At 42.2% G+C, this 14,427-nt stretch overlaps 2 long non-coding RNA genes across 13 annotated transcripts in view; one reads left to right on the top strand and one right to left on the bottom strand.

Moving 5' to 3' along the window:
* Positions 1–801: 801 nt before the first annotated feature.
* On the bottom strand, positions 802–10,828 carry LOC129650614 (uncharacterized). The gene is made up of 3 exons (XR_008713892.1): positions 10,666–10,828; positions 9,246–9,377; positions 802–2,219 (listed from the first exon to the last, which is right to left on the bottom strand). It is a non-coding gene; the product is annotated as an uncharacterized LOC129650614 (long non-coding RNA).
* A 115-nt stretch (positions 10,829–10,943) lies between these two features.
* The window catches only part of LOC129650613 (uncharacterized), a 333,314-nt gene continuing 329,830 nt past the window's right edge, over positions 10,944–14,427 (top strand). For 5 of the 12 annotated variants that reach the window (XR_008713881.1, XR_008713891.1, XR_008713889.1 and 2 more), the window contains exon 1: positions 10,952–11,305. This is a non-coding gene — a long non-coding RNA (uncharacterized LOC129650613). Of the gene's footprint in view, positions 11,306–14,427 lie in introns of all 12 variants that reach the window. The other 7 variants (XR_008713883.1, XR_008713879.1, XR_008713890.1 and 4 more) reach the window with 6 other exon arrangements.

Raw genomic sequence — 14,427 nt, 5'->3', positions numbered from 1 at the left:
CTAGTCACTCACTCTAGTCTCTCAACTTTAGTGCAGAGTCAAAGAGGAACAAAGGTGTAGTGTTAAAAGGTAAGGTTTTGTCTAGTCAAGTCTGGGCTACCTAGAGGTGTTAATCTCACCTTCCCATGAAGGCCCAGGTCCACAATCTCTGAGCATGTCAGTTCCTAGAGCAAGTCTCTATTAGGAAGCAGAGTGAAAGAATGATGGAGCTGGACCATGAGTCTTGCCCACTGGCGGTGGTGTGAGATACACTGGAACCACTATTGATTTAGGAGGCAGAGCTCCTTGATCCTGATTTTGGACAAGCTATTTAACTTCCCCAAAATTCAAGTTCCTCCTCAGAGGTAATTCCTGGCCTCCATACCTCACAGGGTTGTTGTGAGGATCACATGAGATAATGTCTATGAAAGCCCTTACTATTATTGTCATGGGCAATTTTATATACTAAATTTGGTGTTTTCAAAGTCTTAGTCTCTAAAACGTCTCTGCCACAAAGGATCATTCCACTCAGCCTCCTAAAATAACACTTTGTTCTTCTCTTCACCACAAGTAACCCAGGTTTTTGGATTCTCAGACTAGAGAGGCTGACTGAAAAGAATCTACTGGAGCACAGAATAAGGTTTCCTGGTGAACAGATTAGTCTCCCCTTTTTCCTGTATCCCTCTTCCTAGGATGACTCCTGCAGTCCAGAGCTCAGTGAAGCCTGGGGTTGATATTGGAGGGGAAACCTACAGAGAAGGGAATGTAAAAGAAAGCCTTGGTGTGAGGAATCAGACAAGCAGTGTGAAGTCTTGGATGTGGGGGAATGGAGTGCGTTTCTGGCTCGGTGAGGCCCCCATCCCAGCTTTCTAGATTTTACCTTGTTGTCTGCAGCCACTTGGACAAGCTGTCTGCTACAGGCAGTTCATGACAACCATTTTTATCAAGATCCCCACTGTGAGTAGGGAGGCGAGGCCAAGGAAGCTGACATTCTACTGTTTTGGGAGCCTATGGGAGATAATGCGGCCTCAGTGTCCTGGGCTTCCCATCATTCCTCTGAGCAAGGTCAGCTCAGTCTCTACCTTCAGCCTCTCAGGGAGCCTCAGAAAACCTGCAACCAGGCCCTCTCTCAGCCCGTATACCTCTGGCTTCTACCTTCTGACTGGATTCCACAGAGGCCCAAGTTCCAGACCATTTACAGACTCGATGGCACTAGCTCCTACTTCTTTGGGGCCTCGCCAGAGGCATAGTTACCTCTCTTTTTCTTTTTTGATTGAGTACCCTATGGGGCCCATCTTCCCTCACGGAACTCTTAACTGTCTCATTTCCTCTTACTGTCTTCTCTGTTTTCTTTTTTTCCCTCTTTTGCTGCACTGTGTGGTTTGCGGCTCTTAGCTCCCCAAACACAGATTGAATCCCAGCCCTTGGCAGTGAAAGTGTGGCGTCCCAACCACTCAACCGTCAATGAATTCCCTGTTTTATGTTTTCTCAAAGTACCCCCTTATCACGCCTTTCATCTTCCATCACTGACTTTTGTGAAAATTTGCTTGGAATAGCTAAATTTTCACAAAAGTTTTTGGGAGAATTGTTTTATTTAGGGCTGAAACCTTCCTTTCTATGTATGACATAACAGGGGGTTTTAAAATTCTGGTTGTTTGGCCTCTTACTTTTCATCCCCTGCCCACCTCCTGGTTGAGTCTTACCCACCAAGGAAGGAAATGAGTGGATTAATTCCAACAAATTGATAGCAAAGGAAGCTGGGTGGCACCTGAAGAAAATTGAGTACAAACCCAGTAGACAGGGTAATTGCGTACTGTTACCAAACCATGAGCAAACTGCAGCCTAGCACTGGATTCACACCAAGGAGTGAGCAATTGGGGAAAAAAACAAAGAAAACAGTATTAAGGATAAAGACTTTCAAAGTATCATAGTTCATAGATAAAAAGTGTCAACAATTTAAACCTTAACTTGGCAGAGAGGAAAGCTCAAAGAAAAAGAGCAAAAGGCAATTTGCGGCTCTGGCGATCTTGTCTGGTGGGTCTCTGGGAGGCGACACTTCCTGCAGTTATCTGCTTTGGGATGATTCCTCCGATTCCTCTGAGGTTTTAGGACAGACTTTCAAGTACTTTGTATCGTGTGTCTGTTGACTTGGAATTACTTTTGTGTTAGTTGTTAACAGTACCTGGTAAGCTCCTCACTGAAGTTCAACCACAGTTTTCCTCTGATATCTGATCTAGTAACTTAAAAAACAATAAAGAAATTTGTGTTATTATTCAAGAGAATGACAGGAGGACAGAGTTATCAGGATACTTTGGTAAATCAAAAGGAAACTCTTATATAGGCACAAAATAACTTGCTCATTTTATGGAAAGAAAACCCTACTATTACTCTTTGTGTGTATATTACAGTTTGCAATAAAAGATTTATAAGCCTTTTTGTGATAAATCTATTAACATGGAATATAACCTTGAATTTTCATTTTTGTCATTTATAGAATTAAAGCATATTAAATGCTTTGTATGTATATGTAGACATACATAAATATATAATACACATACAATTTCAGTTTTTAAGATATTCATCTCAGCACATTAAAACAAGTGTATATATTACACTTAATTATCATTTAATAAATAATTCCTTAATAAACCATTGTCATAAACACATTCTCATTTTCTATAATTATTATACTAAATACAGTTTTTATAATTTTATTGATTACCGCATTTAGCCAAAGTAACCAATTTTTGTTTTCTTCAAACACAGGGAAAACTAAACTGCTAGACTAAATTTTTATGGGTACGCATTTTAAATTACCTTTTACATTTTCAGAAGACAGAACAAACACATCAACCAAATGCACTTACACACCCTATTAATCTATAGCCCTATATAACACATATAAATATGGATAAATTAAGACCATATGTATATGGGTTTTTTTTTAGCTTTAGAAACTATTCAGCTATTCAAATATTATATATCAAGTAACAACATTTTCTAAAGTCAACTTTTTAATTATTTGGAGGTTATAATTTTAGCTAAAAAATTAAGTCCTCATGATTTGTAGTATTTTAAGAATTTTATAAAATTGAAACCATTTATAAGACATCTATGATTTCACTTAAAAACAATTTTATATTTTATAATCTTAAAATGTTTCAACAATGATTCTTTGCTTGTCCCATAAAACCAATACATAAAATTTAAAAAGTTTAAGTCTTAAAGTTTTAATACTAGTTATATATACTACAACATTGTCTTAGCATTAATTTTATATAACAAACCCAGAGCAATATAGATATAGGATTGTCTCTAATCAATATGATTGAAAGTGAAAGTGAAGGTTGCTCAGTCCTGTCCGACTTTGTGACCCCATGGACTATACATTCCATGGAATTCTCCAGGCTAGAATACTGGAGTGGGTTCAGTTCAGTTCAGTCGCTCAGTTGTGTCTGACTCTTTGCAATCCCATGAATTGCAGCACGCCAGGCCTCCCTGTCCATCACCAACTCCCGGAGTTCACTCAAACTCATGTCCATCAAGTCGGTGATGCCATCCAGCCATCTCATCCTCTGTCATCCCCTTCTCCTCCGGCCCCCAATCCCTCCCAGCATCAGAGTCTTTTCCAATGAGTCAACTCTTCGCATGAGGTGGTCAAAGTACTGGAGTTTCAGCTTTAGCATCATTCCTTCCAAAGAAATCCCAGGGCTGATCTCCTTCAGAATGGACTGGTTGGATCTCCTTGCAGTCCAAGGGACTCTCAAGAGTCTTCTCCAACACCACAGTTAAAAAGCATCAATTCTTCGGCTCTCAGCCTTCTTCACAGTCCGACTCTCACACCACCTTTATGGCAGAAAGTGAAGAGGGACTAAAAAGCCTCTTGATGAAAGTGAAAGAGGAGAGTGAAAAAGTTGGCTTAAAGCTCAACATCTAGAAAACTAAGATCATGGCATCTGGTCCCATCACTTCATGGGAAATAGATAGGGAAACAGTGGAAACAGTGTCAGACTTTATTTTTTGGGGCTCCAAAATCACTGCAGATGGTGATTGCAGCCATGAAATTAAAAGATGCTTACTCCTTGGAAGGAAAGTTATGACCAACCTAGATAGCATATTCAAAAGCAGAGACATTGCCAACAAAGGTTCGTCTAGTCAAGGCTATGGTTTTTCCAGTAGCCATGTATGGATGTAGTCTTTCCCTGCTCCAGGGGATCTTCCCAACCAAGGGATTGAACCCAAGTCTCCCACATTGCAGGTGGATTCCTTATCAGCTGAGCCACAAGGGAAGCCCAAGAATATTGGAGTGGGTAACCTATCTCTTCTCCAGTGGATCTTCCTGACCCAGGAATCAAACCAGGGTCTCCTGCATTGCAGGAAGATTCTTTACCAACTGAGCTATCAGGGAAGCACAATCAATATGATTAACTCATTTCAATTTGTCCCAATTGATTTATCAGAAATATTACAGGATATTTTTTAAATGTACTTTATAAACTTTGTATTCATGAGACAAAATTTAAATAGCCTTAAAATCTAAAAATAAGCTCTTATATTGAAGGAGATCATCCCTTATAGCTATAAGAATGAAGTCCATTCTTTAAATACATTTGTCTATATTATATAATGCAAGACAATTTACTGACATTTTTCTTGCTTCTTAGACTATTATTATTATTTAGTATGCAAAATAGTGACAATGTTTTTTTTTTTTTCTGAGCAATTAATCTTTAAAATTGTCCCCAGTGAGGTGAAAAGAGGAGGATAGAACACTAACAACAAAAAAAGTGAGAGAGAGGGTAGCTTTAGACAAATATGAAATTATCACTAAGAGGTTATCTTTCTGTAAGGAGGAGGAGAAAGTTTAGATGCAGGAAAACCTTTTTCATATATATAGAGACACAAAAAAGAAAGTCATTATAGCTGCTTTAAACAGTTACTCAAGTCCTTGACAGTATTATCAAGCCATATAATAAAAAACTAGTGCTTATTAATCCCTAAAGAATGGAAATAGACAGGAAATCTCTACATTAATCACAGTGATCTCTCTTAGACCAGTTATACAATCTCATGAGAGTTTCTTTTCCCTTTATGCCTCAAGCATTTCTCAAATGAACATTCTTGTTCATGTCAAAGATCCCCAAGTGGTCACATAATTTTAATTTATTCTCAGTGAATTATGCCAGGAAGTAGCACAAGCTTGTTAGCAGACAAGCCCATGAGAGATTGCTTGACTGTTGATCAAAGGTAAAACATCACTTGTGCGGAGTCCTCAACCCTAAGGTTAAGCTGCCTCTCTTTGCTGACCTGAATAATCAGCAGTCACCTGGCTCTCAGGAAGTGTGGACAGCTCTTTCCTAAAACCAAGTTCTCATACCCAGAGAAGACGGGAAATTTCTCATAGACAAATAGAAGACAGTAGATAAACTTCCAGACATCCTGGAATGCGAAGTCAAGTGGACCTTAGGGAAGCATCACTATGAACAAAGCTAGTGGAGGCACTGAAATTCCAGTTGAGCTCTTTCAAATCCTGAAAGATGATGCCGTGAAAGTGCTGCACTCAATATGCCAGCAAATTTGGAAAACTCAGCAGTGGCCACAGGACTGGAAAAGGTCAGTTTTCATCCCAATCCCAAAGAAAGGCAAGGCCAAAGAATGTTCAAACTACCGCACAATTGCACTCATCTCACACGCTAGCAAAGTAATGCTCAAAATTCTACAAGCCAGGCTTCAACAGTACGTGAACCATGAACTTCCAGATGTTCAAGCTGGATTTGAACATCCAGCTCAGAGGAACCAGAGTTCAAATTGCTAACATCTGTTGGATCATCAAAAAAGCAAGAGAGTTCCAGAAAAACATCTACTTCTGCTTTATTGACTATGCCAAAGCCTTTGACTGTGTGGATCACAACAAGTTGTGGAAAATTCTTAAAGAGATAGGAATACCAGACCATCTGACCTGCCTCTTGAGAAATCTGTATGCAGGTCAAGAAGCAATAGTTAGAACCAGACATGGGAACAACTGACTGGTTCCAAATCGGGAAAGGAGTATGTCAAGGCTACATATCGTCACCCTGCTTATTTAATTTACATGCAGAGAACATCATGCGAAATACTGGGCTGGATGAAGCATAAGCTGGAATCAAGATTTCTGGGAGAAATATCAATAACCTCAGATATGCAGATGACACCACTCTTATGGCAGAAAGCCAAGAGGAACTGAAGAGCCTCTTGATGAAAGTGAAAGAGGAGAGTGAAAAACTTGACTTAAAACTCAACATTCAAAAAACTAAGATTATGGCATCTGGTCCCAACACTTCATGGTAAATAGATGAGGAAACAATGGAGACAGAGACTATTTTCTTTGGCTCCAAAATCACTGCAGATGGTGACTGCAGTCATGAAATTAAAAGATGCTTGCCCCTTGGAAGAAAACCTATGACCAACTCAGACAGCATATTAGAAAGCAGAGACATTACTTTGCCAACAAAGGTCAAAGCTATGGTTTTTCCAGTAGTCATGTATGGATGTGAGAGTTGGCCTATAAAGAAAGCTGAGAGCCAAAGAATTGATGCTTTTGAACTGTGGTGTTGGAGAAGACTCTTAAGAGTCTCTTGGACTGCAAGAAGATCCAACCAGTCAATTCTAAAAGAAATCGGTCCTGAATATTCATTGGAAGGACTGATGCTAAAGCTGAAACTCCAGTAGTTTGGCCACCTGATGGGAAGAGCTGACTCACTGGAAAAGACCCTGATGCTGGGAAAGATTGAAGGTGGGAGGGGAAGGGGACCACAGAGGATGAGATGGTTGGATGGCATCACCGACTCCATGGACAGGAGTTTGAGCAAAGTCCGGGAGTTGGTGATGGACAGGGAAGCCTGGTGTGCTGCTGTCCACGGAGTCACAAAGAGTTGGACACGATTGCGTTACTGAATTGAGATATACACTAGTCAGGACAGGGTGTTAAAAACCTAATTTCACCAGGAGACACTAGTTTGATAGGAAACCAAAAAATTCCAGGGGACATATAAACTGATATTGAAGGATCAAAGGGACAACCAGAATCTAATTTCAGTGTAAAGCCACACAATCAAAGACAGACAAACCTTGAATGTCTTGAGACTCTAGAAGTCTCAGATGTACACATTATTACTGTCATGGAGGCCAATCCTTTGTAGGGAGGGATCTGAGCAAATATTCAGAGACCCTCCAAATTTCCTAATCAGGACACCTGGAGCAACGTGGTAGTCTGACAAAATCAGGGTTATTGGCTCATTGCAATGGAGATCACACATTGGAGGAACCATGGGGTGTGTCACCAAGAATGGGAAAAAGTTATATGATTTGGGGAAGGGTGGCATAAAGTGAAATTTATATAAAATAGTATTTTGATATGCTAAAGCAAAGCAGGGCTTTGTGTAAAGTGGCAACATCATGTCTGAATGGCAAAGTGGACAGTAGGTCTCTTTTCCTTAGACACTACAAATTAAGATAGATATATAATGTTATATCCCAAACACCCTTATCTGAATCTGGGTTGAAAATCAAGGCAGGTGCTCTGTGTCAGTGTGAAATAGATCCTTCAGGAAAGGATGCTTTGCTCTTACTGAAATGATTTCAAAAGCAAAGTTTCCAATGAACTCCGATTTTAGAAAACAAGGTTTCTCAGTTACAAAGTAATAGTTCTGCTACTGAGTATCATTCGGACACTTTATAGCTGGTGTGTTTCCTTGGGAGAAACAGAATTTTTTGCTAATTTTACAGCTGGCTTTATCTGCCATCTGTGTCTGTTTTCCCAGCTTGATGACTGGCATGGCAGATTGTCACTTTTTTCAGGTCAAACTAATTTTCACTTTTTCAGCATGTAACCCAGTCTCTTGTAATAGTGGCTTGTGGAACTTGCCAGAAAGAAGCTGTGGTGGCATGAGACCTTTTCTGGAAGTGATTAATCTCTTTCCTTCTTTCCTTTTCTCACTTCCTAGCATGCACTACATAATTGTAGGGCCCCAGTGCAGCCTGGGATTGCTCCTGAAGGAGGAACCAATAGAGAATGGAATGAGAAAGCAAGTCTTAGGGTGAGGTACAAAGGAGTATAATGAAGTCTCAGATGTGAGGGAATGGGAAGGGGATGGGTAGCCTGCTTCAGGTACCCTTATTCTTGCCAGACCCTCTTGTTCTGACTCTGCTCCTGGCTGCAGCTCATAGTCTTTTGCAGTTTTGGTAACTTCTGGGTCAAGTTGTGTGCAGGGAGGGTTGGGAAAGCATCACTGTGGTGTCTGACCTGCTTAGGGGAATCCTGTGAAAAGATGCTCCTCCCTGTGCGTCCCCTTCTGTTCCAATAGATCCTCTACTTGAGCTTTCTTAAACTCTGGCCTCCACCCTTTCACCAGTATTTTCAGATCAATTACCACCCACCCTATGTCACTTCCCTTCTGGCATATTTATCAGCCTTTCTTCCCAGGACCCCGCAGAGTCTCATCTTCCCGTTACTCCCAATCTTGTATCTGACTCTGCTCCTGCACAATCTGTTTTCTTCTCATTGTGCCCTGCTCTTCACAAGTGGTCCCATTCCTTCATCATTCCTTTCACTGGCCTCCTCTCTGCCACCAGAGGCTCTGTCATCAGCTCCCACGCACCTTTTTCCCACTCCCATTATGGCCTTCTCCCCCTGTTCGGTAGACCTCCTTGCCTCAATCTCTCCTAGTATTTCATTTATCCTTATTCTGCCCCCTTACCAGCTTTCTCATCTTTTCCACCAAGGTCCTCTCTGCCTCCACTCTGCCCTCCCAGATCCCCGTATTAAATCTCAACCCTGCAGATAGATCCCTTTCTGCCTCCAGAGCTACAATCTTAAGGGACCATCTTTCACCCCCATCATTTATCTTTTCTTCTTTGCCCTAGAACAAACACCTCAGACACTAGACCTTCTTCTCTAATCAGATCCCTCCTCTTGCAAGAGATCCTACCCTTTTTTCAGAATCTCAATCTCCCATCTTTCACAACATCCCATGAACTCCACGAATCCCACTGATTCACTTGCCTTGTCACCCCACCATCATGTACAGTCTCTACCCACCATTGCCAGATTCTAATACTCTCACTTTGGCTTGATTTAAATCCTACTGAACACTGTCCCAGAGAGCTCATCTTCTGAAAATCTCCTTTGTCTGACTTCTATTGCAAAACACTTATGCACTGACTGCTCAAAACTGTGTCCATTTCAATCTTCTCCCGGGGGCTGCTGTTAAGGGCTTGCTTTTCCCTACCTTCTCACACTGATTTCCAGCAGGAGGAGCTTTTTCCTTTCAGCCATCGGGTCCTGTCTCTGAAGAGAGCCTGTGACCAGACATGTGGAAGCAAGCAGCCACTCTTTCCTTAGCTATGCTGTCCAGAAGTTCCTAGGGATATATCACAAAGAGTGTAGATTTCCAGATTTGTGAGGACAAAGGGATCATTCTAAAACAAATGAGAGCATACTACCAACTCAATTCTTCTGCAACTTTTTTAGTATCACTTGCTGTTGAGCACTACTCCACAGCCCTTCAACCCTTCTAGAGATGTGAAGGCCCACTAGAGTAACTGCATAGTCCATAGGAGTCTCCAAATTCCAAAATCTTGGGAACTTCTGCAGCAGAAATGTAACTAGCTCTTCAGAGGTCCCCCACTCTGCACAGCGAGTCCCTGCTGGAGAACCTTCTATTCTTTGATAGCAGTCCCTCACCAGCCTCTTTCTCTGCTTATTCAATTGCTAATGTCCTCCTCTCCCAGTTCAAAAGCAGTTAACTGATTTCTTTCTCTTCCTCAGCCCCAGACCTTGCCCTCACATTAAATCCTAGCCCCAGTCCTTGGGGGAAGGTTCTAGAGGGAAGGAGCTCACCAAAGAAGGATGGTATAAGTTGAGTTTCCACTTTAGGAATATGACAATGGAGATGAATTTATGTAGCCTTTCAAAGATTACAGTAGAGAGAGATAGTCAAGGCCAAGGAATTCCCAAGCTCTGGGGCAGCCGAGGTCTCAGTAGAAGCCCTGTGTTCCTAAGTTTGAGGCCCCAAGGAAAAGCAAAAAAAAAAAAAAAAAAAAAAAAAGAATTTAGCTCCAAAGGATGAGAGGAACTTAAGGAGAACCAAAGATTAAATGCATCAAGGAGAGGAGGCAGGAATAGGGATCTTCCAAGCCAGGCACCCTCCCAGATTTAGCTGACACCCTAGTGAACAAAACCCCTGATTTTTGCCCCAGATGTAGTAGACTTCAACAAAAAGTCACTTGGAAAAAATGGATGAATTGTTTCAGTGGCTTTGTCCCAGGACACGAGGCTAAGGGCAAGAAGGTCACTTGAGAAAAACTACAACTGTGCATTGTCCAAATCCAGTTGAAACCAGAGGGGTCTTTGGGTAAAATTATTCTAGTCGTTGTTCCAAACATTGGGGACACACGAATAAGAAAAACAAAGCTCCCTCCCCTTGTGGGGCTTACAGTGTTGGTCCTCGAGTCAGCTTCTTTTCAATCTACTCAAAAAACGGTATCAAACCTCTTTCATTTTTCTCAAGCTCCTGCCCTTCCCACACCCTCAATAGATTGGCTGTTTGGCCCACTTCTGAAAGGAACCATAAAGCCTCCGGATGGGAACTTTTCATCCCCAAATCTTCAATAACGGTTGCATCCCACCCTCCCTTCCTTTTTCCTTACTGCTCTGTAAAGCCGGGTCTTTCGGGGAGGCCTTCCTTGACCCTCCCAAAACGGGATTAGCAACCTCACGTTCTCCATCACAACTGCCTTTGTAATCTTGGGCTACTATCTAGGTCCCCTAAGTAGCAGGACTTTCTCTATCTTCCTCACTACTGGCCTGGAGTACCGCAGGTAGCTAACGGTCAGTAAGTAACCGTTTAGAGGAATTAACCGGCAAGCGTTGGGCGGAACCTCCGGGGGTAAAGGCTGTTCCCAGGATGCTTTGCGCCCGCCCCCACATCCAGCTGGGCCTGACCCTTGGGGTCAGGGCCACGTCCAGGGCAGGGGTCAAGGCCTGGGGCGGGGCCTGCATTGCTGCAGAGCCAGCTTTTGTAGGTAGCGACTGCCTCTCAGGATCCTAGGTCTCAAAGCCAGAGCTCGGTATTCTGCTCACAAAAGAGATTGTGACAGGGCTCCCCTCCTGCGGCGCTCCACCAAGTATCGCTTCACCTCAGTCTGTTGGGGCCTTGGTTCAGGCTGCGGCCTACCAAGGCTTTGAAGGGCCCCAGAGGCCCTGAGCACGGGGCCCGCCCTCTCTGCCTGAACTTGAGCATCTTCATCGCCTTCACTGTAATGCTGACTGCAGTCTAGTGAGCGCTAGGTGAGTCCTTGGGTTTCTGGCCCGGATGTCAACCCGCGCACAGGCCTGGCACAGGACGCTACACTGACTTAGTGAGGTGGCAAGGGGAGTGGAGGGAACCGTGAGCCTTTGTTGAGCACCAGGGCCCAAGGCTGGTGTAAAAGCTCTGCTGTGGTTGCCGCCTGTCCCAGCAGGACCAGTATCCACACCGTGTGGGGTGTCGGCAGCCCTCTGGGACTTGTTTTATGAGGAGCTGCCGGCAGGGCCCTGGTGCCCCCAGCCAGGCCAGGAGGAGGGGCTGGTGAGGCCCCGAGGGGGAAGGCTCGTGACGGGAAAGGGCAGCTTGACTGTGGAGAGGAGACTACACCTGAGGACCCTCTGCAGAGGGAGGCGGGCTTCCCTCTGAGGCCTCCGGCCGCCGCTGTGGGCCGAGGGCACGGTTCCGCGGGAACTCTGGCGTGATGGTGGTCGACACTAGAGATGTAAGGAAATACCATGGTTCTTCTTTTTGGGGACAGGTTGTCTTCCTCTTGGCATAAATATTATATAGCGAATTTGCAAGATATAGAATAGTATTGGTGGATGGCAGGACCCCGTGGGCTCCTAAACTCAAAACACCTGATACTAACATTTTGATGTATTTTTCCTAGTTTCGCTGTGCCTGTTTTCAGTGTTTAAATTATACACACACACACACACACACACACACACACACACACATAAATATTTTTTAAAAGGTAAGAAGACATATAACGTTTTATCATAACCAATCTCTACATTATTGTACACCTTCCTAAAGATTATTTTTAAGGTTTTCCATATGAACTATTCTGTTTTTCTCTGATAGGTAGGTTTGTTCTAAGTTTTTGGATTATGAGACGTCACTTAACAGGTTTGTGTATGGTTGCACTTGCTTAGAACTGCCTTATTCCAAAATCATAAAGCTTTTCTTGAACTTCAGATTATTTTCTCATCCAGGGTTCTGCCCTTGAGACACTTCTTTTTCTGTAGTCTCTTAGGCAAGGTATCTACCTATGCAATAAGTTGTTTCACTGCTGACTTCTCCCATTTGCTTCACATTTATGTATCCAAATACTCGCTAAGCATTACCAACTTTGACCTCCCATAGGCATCCCATACCTAAAATCTGTAAATGTAGACCATGGTCTTCCTCTGCCACCTACTGCCCTTGCTCAAGTAGTCCCAGGGTCAACTAGAGCCTGGTTCCCAAGGCTGACCTGTAACTACCTTTCTGTCCTTCTCCTTCATCCTTCCTGTAATTCCTCAAATACCAAGTTCTGCTGAGTCTGCTGGTTACCTATTTCTCAAATTTTAGTCTCCTCTTCATGCTTACTACTGTCTTGGTAGTTCAGACTCTCATGGTCTCTCACCAAACTATGCAGTGGCTTCTTAACTTACCTGATTTTAATCCAGTACTTGCTGATCTCTACTTCTTTAACTTCTGCTACTCTAAAGTCTGTTTTTCTACTCTAGTAAAAATGCCTGTTTTGTTCAGTGCTTCCATGTCCTTACTCATTTTTAATTGAAGTATAGTTGATTTGTGCTATTGTGTTAGTTTCAGGAGTACAGCAGAATGATTCAGATTTAGAATATGTATATATATACACATATTATACACACACATTCTTTTTCAGATTCTTTCCTACTATATAGGTTATTACAAGATATTGACTATGCTTCCCTGTGCTATACAGTAGGTCCTTGTTGTTTACCTAATTTATGTATAGTAGTGTGTATCTGTTAATCCCAAACTCCTAATTTATCCTCTCCACCTTTCCCCTTTGGTAACCATAAATTTGTTTTCTACATGAGTCTATTTCTGTTTCATAAATAAGTTCATTTGTATCATTTTCTTTTTAGAGTCCACATATAAGTGATATATATTTGTCTTTGTCTGATTTCACTTAGAATGATAATCTCTAGGTCCATCCATGTTGCTTCAAGTGACATTATTTCATTCTTTTTTATGACTGAATCTTCCCTGGTAGCACAGATGGTAAAGCGTCTGCCTACAATGCGGGGAGACCCAGGTTCGATCCCTGGGTCGGGAAGATCCCCTGGAGAAGGAAATGGCACCCCACTTCAGTACTCTTGCCTGGAAAATCCCATGGACTGAGGAGCCTGGTAGGTTACAGTTCATGGAGTTGCAAAGAGTCGGACACTACTGAGCGACTTCACTTCACTTCAATATCCCATTACACACACATGCACATACACATATCTTCTTTGTCCATTCATTTGTTGATGGACATTTAGGCTGCTTCCGTGGTAAAAGTGCTGCTATGAAAATTGGGGTGCATGTATCTTTTTGAGTTAGAGTTTTCTCTGGATATATGCCCAGGAGTGGGATTACTGGATCACATGGTAACTTTAGGGCTGTCTAGGTGGCTCAGTGATAAAGGATCCACCCCCCAATGCAGGAGATGTGGGTTTGATCCCTGGATCAGAAAGAAACCTTGGAGAATGAAATGGCAATACACTTCTATTTTCTTGCCTGGGAAATTCCACAGACAGAGGAGCCTGGTGGGCTGTAGTTTGAGTTGGATACAACTTAGCGACTAAACACCAACAATGGTAACTTTATTTTTAGGTGTTCAAGGAACCTCCTTACTGTTTTTTTATAGTGGCTGCACCGGTTTACCTTCCTGCCAACAGTGAAGGAAGGTTCCTTTTTCTTACTCATTATGATTTCTTTACCTGGAGTTCCTTAGGCAGATAACTCGAGTTCTCACGGTCTGCTACAGTAGGTTAGGGCTGTGTTTTTTTCCCCCAGAGAATTTATCCATTTCCTCCATGTTGGTGAATTTATTGGCATAGTTCATAATATTATTCTTATAATGTTAGTAGATCTGATGATGTCCCCTTTCATTCTTGGTCTTGGTAATTTGTGCCGTAATTTTCTTGATAGGCTGAGTAGAGGTTTATCAATTGTCTTTTTTTAAAAAAAGAAACAGCTTTTGTTTTCATTAATTTTATTTTTCTCTTTTTTATTTCATGGATTTTGGCTCATATTATTATGTTCTTCTGCTTGCTTTGAGTTTATATTGACTCTTTCTAGTTTGTTAAGGTGAATTCTTGTTACAACATTGATTTGAGACCATTCTTCTCTTCTTAATATACAT

This window comes from Bubalus kerabau, chromosome 4 (genome assembly GCF_029407905.1).
Source record: "Bubalus kerabau isolate K-KA32 ecotype Philippines breed swamp buffalo chromosome 4, PCC_UOA_SB_1v2, whole genome shotgun sequence".
Taxonomy (NCBI): domain Eukaryota; kingdom Metazoa; phylum Chordata; class Mammalia; order Artiodactyla; family Bovidae; genus Bubalus; species Bubalus kerabau.
Note: the sequence above shows the minus strand (reverse complement) of the source record. Positions and strands in the feature narration are given on the sequence as shown.